This window comes from Salvelinus alpinus, chromosome 33 (genome assembly GCF_045679555.1).
Source record: "Salvelinus alpinus chromosome 33, SLU_Salpinus.1, whole genome shotgun sequence".
Taxonomy (NCBI): domain Eukaryota; kingdom Metazoa; phylum Chordata; class Actinopteri; order Salmoniformes; family Salmonidae; genus Salvelinus; species Salvelinus alpinus.
In genome coordinates, this window is record NC_092118.1 from 12,003,954 (window position 1) to 12,019,652 (window position 15,699).

Below are 15,699 nucleotides of genomic sequence, written 5' to 3' on the forward strand. Positions count from 1 at the left end.
TAGTAAAAGTAGTACCAGTAGTAAAAGCGGTACTAGTATTAAAAGCAGTACTAGTAGTAAAATAAGTACCAGTATTAAAAGCAGTACCAGTAGTAAAAGCAGTACCAGTAGGAGCAGTAAAAGCAGTACCAGTAGTAGCAGTAAAAGCAGTACCAGTAGTAAAAGCAGTACCAGCAGTAAAAGCAGTAACCGTTGTAAAAACAGTACCAGTAGTAAAAGCAGTACCATTAGTAAAAGCAGTACCAGTAGTAAAAGCATTACCAGCAGTAAAAACAGTACCATTAGTAAAAGCAGTACCAGTAGTAAAAGCAGTAGTAGCAGTAAAAGCAGAAGTAGTAAAAGCAGTACCAGCAGTAAAAGCAGTACCAGTAGTCAAAGCAGTACCAGTAGTAAAATCAGTACTAGTAGTAAAAGCAGTACCAGTAGTAAAAGCAGTACCAGTAGTAAAAGCAGTAGTAGCAGTAAAAACAGTACCAGTAGTAAAATCAGTACCAGTAGTAGCAGTAAAAGCAGTACCAGTAGTACCAGCTATACCAGTAGTAAAAGCAGTACCAGTGGTACCAGTAGTAAAAGCAGTAACAGTAGTAAACGCAGTACCAGTTGTAAAAGCAGTAGTAGTTGTAAAAGCAGTACCAGTAGTAAAATCATTACTTGTAGTAAAAGCAGTAGTAGCAGTAAAAGCAGTACCAGTAGTACAAGCAATACCAGCAGTAAAAGCGGTAATTGTAGTAAAAGCAGTACTAGTATTAAAATCAGTACCAGTATTAAAAGCAGTACCAGTAGTAAAAGTAGTACCAGTAGTAAAAGCAGTACTAGTAGTAAAATAAGTACCAGTATTAAAAGCAGTGCCAGTAGTAAAATAAGTACCAATATTAAAAGCAGTACCAGTACTACCAGCAGTACTAGTATTACAAGCAGGAGTAGCAGTAAAACAGTACCAGTAGTAAAAGCAGTACCAGTAGTAAAATTAGTACCAGTAGTAGCAGTAAAAGCAGAAGTAGTAAAAGCAGTACCAGTAGTAAAAGCAGTACCAGTAGTAAAAGCAGTACCGGCAGTAAAAGCAGTACCAACAGTAAAAGCAGAACCAGTAGTAAAAGCAGTAAAAGCAGTACCAGTAGTACCAGCAGTACCTGTAGTAAAAACAGTACCAGCAGTACCAGTAGTACAATCAGTAAAAGCAGTACCAGTACTAAAAGCAGTACTAGTTGTAAAAGCAGTACCAGTAGTAAAAGCATTACTTGTAGTAAAAAGCAGTACTAACAGTAAAAAGCAGTACTAGTAGTAAAAGCAGTACCAGTAGTAAAAGCATTACTTGTAGTAAAAGCAGTACTAGCAGTAAAAAGCATTACTTGTAGTAAAAGCAGTACTAGCAGTAAAAAGCAGTACTAGTAGTAAAAGCAGTACCAGTAGTAAAAGCATTACTTGTAGTAAAAGCAGTACTAGCAGTAAAAAGCAGTACTAGTAGTAAAAGCAGTAGTAGTAGGAAAAGCAGTACCAGTGGTAAAAGCAGTACCAGTAGTAAAAGCAGTTCCAATGGTACCAGTAGTAAAAGCAGTACCAGTAGTAAAAGCAGTACTAGTTGTAAAAGCATTACTTGTAGTAAAAGCAGTAGTAGTATTAAAAGCAGTACCAGTAGTAAAAGCAGTACCAGTAGTAGCAGTAAAAGCAGTACCAGTAGTAAAAGCAGTAGTAGAAGTAAAAGCAGTACCAGTAGTAAAAGCAGTACCAGTAGTAAAAGCAGTACCAGTAGTAGAAGCAGTACCGGCAGTAAAAGCAGTACCGGCAGTAAAAGCAGTACCGGCAGTAAAAGCAGTACCGGCAGTAAAAGCAGTACCGGCAGTAAAAGCAGTACCGGCAGTAAAAGCAGTACCGGCAGTAAAAGCAGTACCGGCAGTACCGGCAGTAAAAGCAGTACCGGCAGTAAAAGCAGTACCAGTAGTAAAAGCAGTACCAGTAGTAAAAACAGTACCAGTAGTAAAAGCAGTACCAGTAGTAAAAACAGTACCAGTAGTACAAGCAGTAAAAGCAGTACCAGCAGTACCAGTGGTACCAGCAGTAAAAGCAGTACCAGCAGTAAAAGCAGTACCAGTAGTACCAGCAGTAAAAGCAGTACCAGTAGTACCAGCAGTAAAAGCAGTACCAGCAGTAAAAGCAGTACCAGTAGTACCAGCAGTAAAAGCAGTACCAGTAGTACCAGTAGACCAGCAGTAAAAGCAGTACCAGTAGTAAAAGCAGTAAAAGCAGTACCAGTAGTACCAGCAGTAAAAGCAGTACCAGCAGTAAAAGCAGTACCAGTAGTACCAGCAGTAAAAGCAGTACCAGTGGTACCAGCAGTAAAAGCAGTACCAGTAGTACCAGTGGTACCAGCAGTAAAAGCAGTACCAGCAGTAAAAGCAGTACCAGTAGTACCAGTAGACCAGCAGTAAAAGCAGTACCAGTAGTAAAAGCAGTAAAAGCAGTACCAGTAGTACCAGCAGTAAAAGCAGTACCAGCAGTAAAAGCAGTACCAGTAGTACCAGCAGTACCAGCAGTAAAAGCAGTACCAGTAGTACCAGTGGTACCAGCAGTAAAAGCAGTACCAGCAGTAAAAGCAGTACCGGCAGTAAAAGCAGAACCAGCAGTCAGTGGAAGTAGCAGCAGGAGTTTCCTCATTCTGCTTATTCTGCTCCTACACCCACCACGTCACAGAGGAGTGAGATAAAACGAGTCAGAGTGTCGGGGATGACAGAGAGCAGATCCCCAGGGCCCAGTAATTGGTTGGGTGGAGGGGAGTTGAGGACTCCTTTTGTCCTGTGGTAACAGGAGATGAGAGCCGAGGTGCTGCCCTGGCCCCTGTGGCGACGGCCTGTTGCAGGCTGATCAGAGAGGGGTGCTGCTGCGTGGCATGGCGTGGGCGCCCTCTCCCCTCACCCTGTCCCCTCAGAGGGCTGGGGAGCAGACAGATGCTCTGATAACTGCCATCCCTCCCTTCTTTCTACTGGTTTTGAAGGCCAAACTCTTCCCCAGGGTGTGTCAGACAGACACACTGAGGCATATACACACTAACTTTGTCTGCTTCAGTACCTATTTCTACCACTTGCCACATACGGACATGGGCAAACAGAGGTAGAAGATTGCATTTCTTTTCCCAGGATGGAGCACTATAAGGAGTCTTGACTAAATGATTTTAGTATTTTCCCCATTGTCTTTATCTTTTTATTTCTCTTAAAGTTGGTGAAAAAAATGCTTTTAACAATTGATGGTGTAAAGTGATGGAGGAAATGCGATTCCCAGGCAATAGGCATGTATTGTCAGGGTAGCTGTGGGAAAAGAGAATGGTGATATTGTTGATTCCTCCACGATAGGGAGAGGGAAGCCCTAGGGATGAAGCCTCAGGAAATGTCTGGATTGCTCTTAAGCGGCCTCTCCCTCCTGCAGTAATGGAGTTGTAGAACACAGAACACTGCATTGTTTGCTGCACTAAGTACTCTTTACTTTCAGTTTACTTTAGTGGATTGTTTCTGCAGTAGAGACAGAGATTGAGAGGCGATTGGATGAAGGCCCACAGCCATTTTCTCATGGCCACGGTAGAAACCAGCTCTTTCTCTGTTTAACCTAGGGACAAATCTGAAAGAGAGGTTTAACCTTTGAAAAAAGCTGCACCCCCACTGCAATTCTGTATATATTTAGTAGCCATATCCTCCAGTAAAGTAAGAGAGTCAATGAACAGGAAAACACTACATTAGTCTAAAGGCTACAAGCCATAGACACTATTTATTTATGTGCATTTGAAAATATTTGAAATGTACAATTTTTTTTGTCTTGAAATGAATGAGAAAACATTTAAGTCATGGTTACATTGGCAAAAATGGTCATGTGTACACTCTTCACGGCCTCCACCCAAGCTAATTTATTTAAAGACATTGAGTAACTCAAATTACGTAGGACCCTACTTTGATATGCTATTTTCCTTTCTTCGTCGGCCATCTTTGATTCCTCGGGTGATCTGCCTCTCTTGCACACAGCTGCTTTCTTGCTTGTTGTTTTTGGCACCGCATTCAAACTCGCCCGCCCGCTCTCAGCTTTCTCTGGTGTACTCAAAAGACACGGGACATGAAAAAGCTTTGAGGCGCTGGCGATATTAACATCACTGAACTCTTTCTGAGAGGGGCTGCGAGCACAGACCCTTGGCTCTTTGTGTGTAAATGTGTGAGAGTAGCTGAGTGCCCTCTCTCTCCAATACAAAGACCCCAAGGTTACCAGGAAGTCACTGATCCCCTTCCAGGAGCTGCATTCCTCTCGGTTCCGTCTCATTCCATGCCATGCCATTCCTCGCCTGCATGCCTGAAACAGGTGCTGTTTTTCTGACCTTGGCTGTTTGTGGAGATTATATATTTACCGACTCCTCTGGATAAGCACTGTCTTGTCTCTCTCTTCCACTACAAAGCACCATTATTCAATCTCTCTCTGTTCGTCTCCTCTACTGGATTACACTGTGGATGGATGAGTCAGAGACAGAGGCTGTGAACAGCTTTGACTAACACACACCCATAGTTTTTGGTGTGTGCGTGTGACTGTGACTGTTTATACCATTGCAGGGTCAGTAGGTTTCAATCACTGGGCTTTGATGGGATGAACTTGCAGAGGGTTTGAATAGATTCAACTACTGTGAAGTTTCAGCATGATATGAATATGTTCAGTCTACTATTGACAGAGACATTTGGTGTCATCGGGTTGGCAGAGTATGAGTATGATGGAATTGAACATTCTAGTTTATCTATATTCCTAAATCAAGTAAAGGTAGTTCCATATGGAACATTTCTAAGTTGTTACTAGATGTTATTAAGTGTGGCCGGCTAGCTTGTATTAGCTATAGATGTATTACCTGTGAGCGTGGTGTGGTTAGCTTTGTGCTGTTGTGGTACAGCCCCTGTAGCGTGATAATAAGGCTGGCAAATGGGCGAGGAGGAGGGGGGGCAGTTTGGGGGTTAGATGGGATAGTGTGTGGGGGGCTACACGGTTACCACGGAAATGGATGTGTTGGCCTCATCAGCGGGCTCCCAGCTGGTGAGGGCTCGGAAGCGCGTCTTGGCAAGCGTTCGGTCAGGGGAGAGTTTGCATCTGTGCTGCCTTGGCTCTCAGCTGGAGGGGGTAGGAGCTGTTCACCCCCCTGCACCCCTCTCCAACACCCCTTCTCGCCAGGTCTTAAAGGGGACCCACCCACTGTCAAGGCACAGCCTCATCACACAGCTCACTGGGAAACTGCCTCCGAGTTGCTCTCTCTTTCCCTATCCTTAGTCCCTCTTCTCCACCTCTTTTCACCCCATTCTCTCCCTTTCACACCATGATTTACTCGTCTCCTCACCCTAATTTATCCACTGTCTTTCTTTCCTCTTTCTCCTCTATCAGTTTCTTTTCCCTTCTCTCTCCTTCGTCTTCCTCTCCCTGCACCACCCTCGTTTCAATTTTTCTACTCTCTATTTTTCTACTCTTTCTCTTTCTCCCCCCTGAGACTAGCTGATTATATCAGTCCTGTACCGCCCACCCTGTAGAGACTTTTTGCTTGTCCTACAGATGCTTCCTCTGTAGTGTCTTTATTTGATTTATTTCTCATTTACTTCACAGGATATTTGTTGAAGGGTAAGATTTGAACAGTTTTACAGGATGCCCCTTTCCACTAAATGTGCTAGGGATTAAAGTTCCTTCTCATTTCAGGGAAAGCTGTAAAACAGACTATTTAGCCTGTCTAAACCGCAGTGGTGTGGATGGGTGACATATCAAAGGAGAGGGTTAAACTCAAGCACTCAGAAAATGAGGTGGAACATGATTTGGTGACCTCTGAATCCTCTACCTCGTTCCCATGGAGTGTGTGTAGTTGGGGGGATTGTGGGTATGTGTAGGCTTTGATGTTCTGGGTCGTGGAGTTACCACCATGTGGCTACTGTACAGGGAGAGGAGTCTGCAGCACAGGGCAGCCCCTGACCAGGGAGGAATGGAGGAAAACCATGGCAGTGACATCATCAGTGACATAGGAGGTAGTCTGTCCTGGCTTTGCCTCCATGCACCTGCCCATCGTCTGAAGGGCGAACGTCCTATCCCCCAAATCACTCGCATGCTCCAGATCTAAGATTATTTGTGTGTTCTTTGTGTTTTCATCTGTCTGGTTATGTTTCAAGCCTTAACTTGAGCTTAACGAGAGACAGACGGCCATAAAGTGATCAAAAAAACGCCCTAGAGTCCCGCTGATAACCATCAACGGAAAAAGTGAACGCATGGGGAGAGTGACTGGACCGGGACCAAGAGCGACGATACACTCTGTCCATCTGTATCAGGCTTTAGTCTGTAAAATGGCATGTGTAAAGCCCTCGTCATATCTGCCTGGGTGAAGCATGGTTATTATGGAGGCAGGCGGCGCGATGCTGTGGTGACGCTACCCCGTCAGGGACAAGGCCAGCTTTTGTTCATTTTCTGGTTCCCTGCATCTGCTTGTAATAGACAAGACCTCTACTGTGTCGTCATGTTTTGGCTTTGATATCCCTTTCAGATCCAGTTAGGCTGGGGGGGAAATGGCGACATATGGAACATGCCAGAGATCACTTGCTTTGTCTAATTGTGCTGTGCATTTGTCCCATAGGCCTATATGATCAGAAAATGGCTATGTTGTACTGGCCATGTCCTAGTGTACTGCATTGTCCATGTCCTTCATGACGAGTGGTCACACCAGGGTGGCACATTAAAGGAAGGTGGACCTTGTTGGCATGAGAGCTGCACAGAGTAGTGATGGTGTCCAATACTACTGGAGTAAAGGAACAAAGGAGAAGTGTTATCACTGACTGACCCCTCACTGACGCACTCTCTCTCTCTCTCTCTCTCTCTCTCTCTCTCTCTCTCTCTCTCTCTCACTCTCACTTTACAGTGTATCCCTCACATTGTCTCTCTGTTGGATATAAGACAGTGGCTGTGTGTGAGATTCTGAAGTACACCCAGCCCACACACCCAGACCACACATCTGTCTGTCCCCAATCTCTCAGTGGTGAGTGGACTGGGACTGGGACAGCCATCCTGGTGCTTTCTTCATGTTCAACAGCCATCACACCATCTCCTGTAGTAAGAGATAAAGATAGACTCACTCACACGAAACACACACACACACATGTAGTACCAGTCAAAAGTTTGGTCACACCTAGTCATTCCAGGGTTTTTCTTTATTTTTACTATTTTCTACAATGTGGAATAATAGTGAAGACATCCAAACTATGAAACAGCACATATAAGTAATTCAGTAAACATAATTCTTCAAAGTAGCCACCCTTTGCCTTGATGACAGCTTTGCACACGCTTGGCTTTCTCTCAACCAGCTTCCTGAGGTAGTCACCTGGAATGCATTTGAATTAACAGGTGTGCCTTGTTAAAAGTTAATTTGTGGAATTTCTTTCCTTCTTATGCGTTTGAGCCAATCAGTTGTGTTGTAACAAGGTAGGGGTGGTATACAGAAGATAGCCCTATTTGGTAAAAGACCAAGTCCATATGATGGCAAGAACAGCTCAAATAAGAAAAGAGAAATGACAGTCCATCATTACTTTAAGACATGAAGGTTAGTCATTCCGGAACATTTCAAGAACTTTGAAAGTTTCTTCAAGTGCAGTCGCAAAAACCATCTAGCGCTATGATGAAACTGGCTCTCATGAGGCCCGCCACAGGAAAGGAAGACCCAGAGTTACCTCTGCTGCAGAGGACAAGTTCATTAGCGTTAACTGCACCTCAAATTGCAGCCCAAATAACTGTTTAACAGAGTTTAAGTAATAGACACATCTCAACATCAACTGTTCAGAGGAGTCTACGTGAATCAAGCCTTCATGGTCAAATTGCTGCAAAGAAACCACTACTAAAGGAATCCAATGAGAAGAAGAGACTTGCTTGGGCTAAGAAACACAAGCAATGGACATAAGACCAGTGGAAATCTGTCCTTTGGTCTGATGAGTCCAATTTGAGATTTTTGTCTCCAACTGCTGTGTCTTTGTGAGACGCAGAGTAGGTGAATGGATGATCTCTGCATGTGTGGTTGCCACTGTGAAGCATGGAGGTAATTTATTTAGAATTCAAGGCACACTTAACCAGCATGGCTACCACAGCATTCTGCAGCGATGCGCCATCCCATCTGGTTTGCGCTTAGTGGGACTATCATTTGTTTTTCAACAGCACAATGACCCAACAGGCTGTGTAAGGCCTATTTGACCAAGAAGGAGAGTAATGGAGTGCTGCATCAGATGACCTGGCCTCCGCAATCACCCGACCTCAACCCAATTGAGATGGTTTGGGATGAGTTGGACCGCAGAGTGAAGGAAAAGCAGCCAACAAGTGCTCATCGGTTGGGGCCACAGTGTCTCCTGACCCCTACTGTCTCAGCCTCCAGTATTTATGCTGCAGTAGTTTATGTGTCGGGGGCTAGGGTCAGTCTGTTATATCTGGAGTACTTCTCCTGTCTTATCCGGTGTCCTGTGTGAATTTAATTATGCTCTCTCTAATTCTCTCTTTCGCTCTTTCTTTCTCTCTCTCGGAGGACCTGAGCCCTAGGACCATGCCTCAGGACTACCCGGCATGATGACCCCTTGCTGTCCCCAGTCCACCTGGCCGTGCTGCTGCTCCAGTTTCAACGGTTCTGCCTGCGGCTATGGAACCCTGACCTGTTCACCGGACGTGCTACCTGTTCCAGACCTGCTGTTTTCAACTCTCTTGAGACAGCAGGAGCGGTAGAGATACTCTCAATGATCGGCTATGAAAAGCCAACTGACATTTACTCCTGAGGTGCTGACTTGTTGCACCCTCGACAACTACTGTGATTATTATTATTTGACCATGCTGGTCATTTATGAAGATTTGAACATCTTGGCCATGTTCTGTTATAATCTCCACCCGGCACAGCCAGAAGAGGACTGGCCACCCCTCATAGCCTGGTTCCTCTCTAGGTTTCTTCCTAGGTTTTGGCCTTTCTAGGGAGTTTTTCCTAGCCACCGTGCTTCTACACCTGCATTGCTTGCTGTTTGGGGTTTTAGGCTGGGTTTCTGTACAGCACTTTGAGATATCAGCTGATGTAAGAAGGGCTATATAAATACATTGGATTTGATTTGATATAGCTCACTGTAATATGCAGGTAACTGCCAAAATAAAGGAAACACCAACAATAAGTGTCTTAATAGGGTGTTGGGGCACCACGAGTCAGAACAACTTAAATGCACATTGGCATAGATTCTACAAGTGTCTGGAACTCTATTGGAGGGATGCGACACCATTCTTCCATGAGAAATGACATAATTTGGTATTTTGTTGGTGGTGGTGAAAAACACTGTCTCGGGCGTGACTCCAGAATCTCCCATAAGTATTCAATTGGGTTGAGATCTGGTGACTGAGACGGCCATGGCGTATGGTTTACGTTGTTTTCATGTTCATCAAACCATTCAGTGACCACTTGGGGGCATAGCCATGGTAGCCAAAATAATGGCCTAAATAATGGCCTGCCCAGCATTTTATATGACCCTAAGCATTATGGGATGTTAATTGCTTAATTAACTCAGGAACCACACCTGTGTGGAAGCACATGCTTTTAATATACTTTGTATCCCTTGTTTACTTAAGTGTTTCCATTATTTTGGCAGTTATCTGTATCTACTGACGTACATGTCATTCTTAGTATATCTGTTTGGTGTATATACGCATAGATTGCATTTGGATTACTGATACAGTGTTATTTGGGTTGGTAACTGGATTCGTTCTGACATTCGTGATTTCTTGTTTCTAGTTTTTGATTATTAATAGTGTACTTGTTTGACATTTCTGCTGCACTTTTAGGAGCTAGTAACATAAGCATTTCTCTGCACCCGCTAGAACATCTGCTAAACTGTGTTTGCGACCAATAAACGTTGATTTGATTTGAACAGCATGTTAGCATGTCTCAGCTTAGAGCCCTGCCCTGCTTAATCCTCCAAAACAAGAATATCTCAAAAGCATACCGTTTTCTGTGTACCACTGAACTACCCTTGTTTGTATATTGAGCATTAGTGCATGGGTTTATCCTATATGTAGGCTACTTGTGTGTGTGTTTTCTAGTTTGGTCTGTGCATGCGTGTGGTTGTCATTCCATAACAGTTCCAACATCAAAGGTTGTCTGCACATCTTGGTCTTTAGATAAATGCCTGATCGGGTGTAAGCACAATCGTAAGATTTCTCCGATAGGTCTCTCCCTGTTTTAATGTTACCTTTGCCCACCCGTCTGGCCTGTTTCTCTCTTCTCCATCCGAGCTGATCTAATGATTCACGGGGCTGCATCGAGCCGCTTGTCGGAGATCAATCATCTTCGTCAGAGCATTCTGCCGATTGTTTGAGTAGGGGGCCATTAGAGAGAACTGTTTGGAAGTGTTTTGTGAACTTAAGCTGCTTCAAAGGTCAGAGGGAAAAAAAGGTGCTCCTGTGTGCGTGCGTGCGTGCGTATTCGTGCGCGCATGTGTGTGTGTGTGTGTGTGTGTGTGTGTGTGTGTGTGTGTGTGTGTGTGTGTGTGTGTGTGTGTGTGTGTGTGTGTGTGTGTGTGTGTGTGTGTGTGTGTGTGTGTGTGTGTGTGTTGCAGAGAGAGAGAGATGTAAAAGAGAGGCCTTGTCAGCCTATTCGTGGCTCTGCTGCCCTTTGTTAGTGTGAATACTTAAACAGCTCGCCACAAGTTCAGAACCTGGGATAAATAATTTCCACTGTCTGTCAAGCTGATCTGAAATATGCACAGTGGAGGGAGGGGGGAGCTGGAGAGAAGAGGAGAGGAGAGGCGAGGCGGATAGACGCTGTTGTGTTGAGTTGCTGGTAGAGCCAGAAAAACCTCTTTAATGTGCCTTGTCAATAGCAACTAATGAGAATTTTGCATTGTCTTGTATGAACTCCATATAGTTCTAACATGATGGAAACTTTTTCATAAGGCTGCCTCCTGAAATGCGTACCTATTCTGTTTGAAAGTTATGAAATGTTGAAAATTAAAGTTGCACAGTGTAGAAAATAAAAAGATAGTAAAACTAATTTCTGAGAGTCTAGAAACTGCAGTCTGCTTTGATATGACATGGACTGAGATTGAGATGAACAAAATGTTTTGATACCAAGGTTCTATCCTTAGAGTTTGACAGATTTGTAATGGTGACATTAGCGTAATTCTGACAGTGAAAACTTTATAAAGGCAAGATTAGCAATAGTGCCGTGGTTCAATTACTCCAGTGAATATCTGAGGTTAGTGGAGTTTTCGACTTCCCAACCATCTCTGCTGAGGTTAGACCTCTAGACCAGATGGTTTTGACCAGCAGTTAACATAATGTAGAGCTCGCCAGAACCCAGGCACAGATAAGGAGGGGGGTGGTGAAAAATGTTTACATGTGATAGCTGGTTTAAGATGTTGTGGTTTGCCAATAATTGGGAAAGCTGGCACAGCGGTTAAGACCTTTGTTGCACACTCAAAAACGCGTTTCCACTTCAGAGGAGAAAGCGGAATTGAAATCAGCTGTATGTAGTTGATTTAAGGCCGTTTTCTTTTACATTGAGTCACATATAAGATGGCTTTAACCTCAAGTTGAGCGTCTGTTTGCCAGACCTGGTTTGCTGTCCAAGTCACTTTCACAAAATAATTTTGAAAGTCTGAATGTTGGACTGTCTTCTAGCCATTTAGATGTTCCCCCTTATCTATCACAATCAGAGTCAGAAATTCTGAATTATGTGAAATATGTTTCTAAACAAAGAAGTTGATACCCATTCTGGTAATTATCTTATTTCCTTTGAATGGTAGTGTGCATACTTAATGATGGATTTATTTATTTGTTTATTTTTCTTTTTACTCTCTTTTTTTTCTTAGTTACTTGCCTTCGACTTCTTGGGAAGAATGAAAAGTAGGGCGCTCACTTAGCAATTATTACTCAACCCCAAACAACTGAATTACTGAATTATTTTTAAAATAAACAAACAAAAAAGCGACTTTACACTGGAAGAATATTTAATTGATTTTTGATTACTTAGGATATAACCAGGGGAATTTGCTGTCATAAAAATTCAAAGAGATTTAGAATGATGCCATATTTCCGTTTTCCATTAATGTTTTTAAATTATTATTATTAGTCTCAGAATTCAGACTGAAAATGACTAAAAAGAGAACTGTATTTATGATGCAGTTCAGACAGGGAGACAGAAATTAAATAGCAGCCCCAAAAGCCAGCAGTGTGAATTCTACAATAACAGCAAGTACCACTGGCAACCAGGAGGTAGCAGCAGTGAGCAGAAGCGTCAACAGAAGGCTGCCAGTCACTGATTATAATTTATGATCCATTTCTATTATAGGTGGGATGTGCAGAGATAGTTACAGTAATAATTATCAGGACTGAAGTGTTTCCAAGGCAACCATCATTTTTTCCCCCATTGAAGCTCTCGTGGGGAGAGTGTCTGTGTAGCATGACATGGCTGGATCAGGGGAGCACAGGCCTCTGTTACTGTTGCCACTGCTGCTCTGGGAGGGAGGTTAGCTTTAGCACATATGGTAGAATACTATGATACTATGGCTGGTCTATGAGCACACACAGACTGCAACTGTCAGCATTGTCTTATAGGCCTTCACTGCTGTTGTACCACCAAGTAACACTCAAACAATGTGTAGCCTACCTGTTTTTGGTTTGAAGGTGATTTGTTTGTAGAAAGCATGTGTGTGTGTAGATATGTGATGGATAATGGTTTCAGGCAGTGTGTAGAATGGATTTAATAACATTTTCTACTCTCTCTCTTTATTATCGTCTGTTCGTCTGGTGGTGTGGTGGCACAGGATTGGACGTTCCTCCCCTTTTCACCTCCACTCTGACATCCTCTTGGGCCTTGCATAAACCCCCAGCTGCAATTATAAGACAGCCCTAATTTCTTATCATAAAAATCTAATGGTCTTTCTGTTGGAGCAATAGGCATGTTGAGGCTAAACAAAGGGGAAACGCTGTACGGCGTGTGCCATTAAACCCAGCAGGCTAGCGCTCAAGTGTTCGTTAATTCTCTTTTTTTGTGGCTGCACAAAATGGAGGGATCAAGGGGAGGTAAGAAATAAAGAGCAATAGGAATATTAAAGAGCAGGAGGAGAGAATTCAAGTTCACATCCCCTGCTTTACCCATCTAAACCTCTGTCTACTTGTGTTGGGAGATAGAGAACCGCACACACTGTAGGATATTCAAAGAAAGCCAAATGGGGGAAAGAAAGAACCTTTGACTATTGAACGCTAAACAATTCCCTCCGAACAGACCATCTTGATACGTTACAGAATCCACTGTTATTGGCCTGTACAATATCCCAAATATATATACATATAAGCAATACAAAACCCACAATACACATGACTTGTGTTTATGCACGTTAGAGACTGGTAGTAAGTAACACCAATGCGCTCAGTGGATGAATGGTTTCAGATGAGATGCTGTGTGAGGTTCTCCCAGAGCAGAGCAGATTGTGTGGCGTTGGTAGTGGCTGGCATTAGTGGCTCTTGGATTGAATTAGTAACTGGATCCATAGCTCTGCTCTCCTCGCCTCGTGCCACACAGGGTTAAAACCTGCTGGGGTGCTCTTTCTCTCCATCGAGCCCCCCCCCGGAGTCTGTCATTGATTGAGGCACTTGGCTGATCTGTCACCAACAGGCACACAGATGGATGCAAGTAAACACACTCCAATGAGCACCTTTGGCACCCGGTGGAAGGCTAACGTGTGTGGCTGTGTTTGGTAGTGTATCAGGTTGCAATGTCAGGGCTTCTGGATGTTTGTGTTGTGTGTTGCTGGGATATTTTTCCACTAATGTGTCACACAAAATCCTCAAGTGTCTCCTCTTCTGCCTCTCTGTCTCGCTCCCCCTCTCTTTCCATATCTCTCTGTTTTTCACTCTACCTCCTTTTCTCTCCCTCTCTTCAACCCTGAAGTGCCCTCTTTAATTGAACAGTCATCTGTCGGCTGTTTTTCTCCCCCCACACCCCTCCCTGATATCCGGGGAAGCGTCCATCCGATGGCTCCAGCCCTCTCCCTCTTCTTCCACGCTGCCATCTGCTTGTAGTGCTGGGGCTGATGAGGGCCTTGCCATCCTTTTCTCCCTTCTCTTCCCTTCTCTCCTCCCTTCCATCCCCTCCTCCCCTGCCCCCTCCCTCCCTCCCTCCCTATGTACCATCCGTGAGAATTGTTTGTTTGTGAGGGACGCTGTGCCTTTAAGAGCGCTGCCTGCTACTCGGGCCTAATGTCATTAATCTGTACAAACTTGGTGTGACAGAAGCAGGAGGCACCGCAGATTGATGACATTTTATTGTTATTGCAGTGCTACTATTAACTGTTCGCCAGTTCCGCTGAGGTTTTTACCTCTATACACCAGGCACCGCCGGAGAAAAAAGAAAACGGCAAATTGAACACATCGCTGATTTGATACAGAGAAAACAGATTAATTTAAGTATAAAATTGCTATTTTGATTTGTATTTTCTGTGGTGTTTTTTATGTGTGGGAGAGTGGGGGTAGTTGAGCCAAAGGGTTAGATGAGCCACTCCTTGTTTCTAGGAATCTATACACAAAATGAATCATGTGATCAAATATTTAGGAATAGGTCATCTTTTCATGGAGTCTGTGAAGCAAGAAACCACATAGAAAAAGCAAGTTAGGTCCCAAAATGTTTTTTTTCACACAGTCAAATGAATTATTGTGTTATAGGTTTCATGATGCTTTTATCGAAACCAAAGTACATGGTTTCAAGATTGGGATCTATATAAGCTTCAATATGAGGTCCTAAACCTAGCATGAAAGTGCATCCTTGTAGCTGTGTGGGCTAATATAGTCCAAATGTTTGCCTTGGGGTAAGTTGAGCCAATGGTAATGGGGTAAGCGGGTCAGTTGTTTGTTCACCCGCACCCGCCACAATAATAATAACCCATCCGCAACCGCCCAACTATATGTGATAAAGTGAAAATCTGAGGCCCGCACCCAACCCTAACCTGCAAATATAGAAAATGCGCTGTACAGTCAGAGACGGTGGAGCAATTTTTTGACAGGACTCTTTAGATAGGTCTATGTTTCTGCATATCATTTCCAACATTTTGGTAGACTTTTTGTTAGTCAACTTGTCTATTATTAGTATCCATGCAGCTTCTCTTCTGTCATTACTTGTTGCCCTAGAATATATACAGTACCAGTCAAAAGTTTCGACACACCTACTCATTCCAGGGTTTTTCTTTATTTGTACTATTTTCTACATTGTAGAATAATAGTGAAGGCATCAAAACTATGAAATAAAACATATGGAATCATGTAGTAACCCAAAAAAGTGTTAAACAAATCAAAATATATTTTAGATTTTTCAAATTAGCCACCCTTTGCCTTGATGACAGTTTTACACACTCTTGTCATTCTCTCAACCAGCTTCACCTGGAGTGCTTTTACAACAGTCTTGAAGGAGTTCCCACATATGCTGAGCACTTGTTGGCTGCTTTTCCTTTACTCTGCGGTCCAACTCATCCCAAACCATCTCAGTTGGGTTGAGGTTGGGTGATTGCGGAGGCCAGGTCATCTGATGCAGCACTCCATCACTCTCCTTGGTCAAATAGGCCTTACACAGCCTGGAGGTGTGTTGGGTCATTGTCCTGTTGAAAACAAATGATAGTCCCACTAAGCGCAAACCAGATGGGATGGCTCATCGCTGCAGAATGCTGT

At 43.5% G+C, this 15,699-nt stretch overlaps 1 long non-coding RNA gene across 1 annotated transcript; it reads right to left on the bottom strand.

Annotated features, from left to right (window-relative positions):
• Window positions 1–3,712: 3,712 nt before the first annotated feature.
• Window positions 3,713–4,532, bottom strand: LOC139562945 (uncharacterized). The gene is made up of 2 exons (XR_011672465.1): window positions 4,240–4,532; window positions 3,713–4,067 (listed from the first exon to the last, which is right to left on the bottom strand). It is a non-coding gene; the product is annotated as an uncharacterized lncRNA (long non-coding RNA).
• Window positions 4,533–15,699: the final 11,167 nt, after the last annotated feature.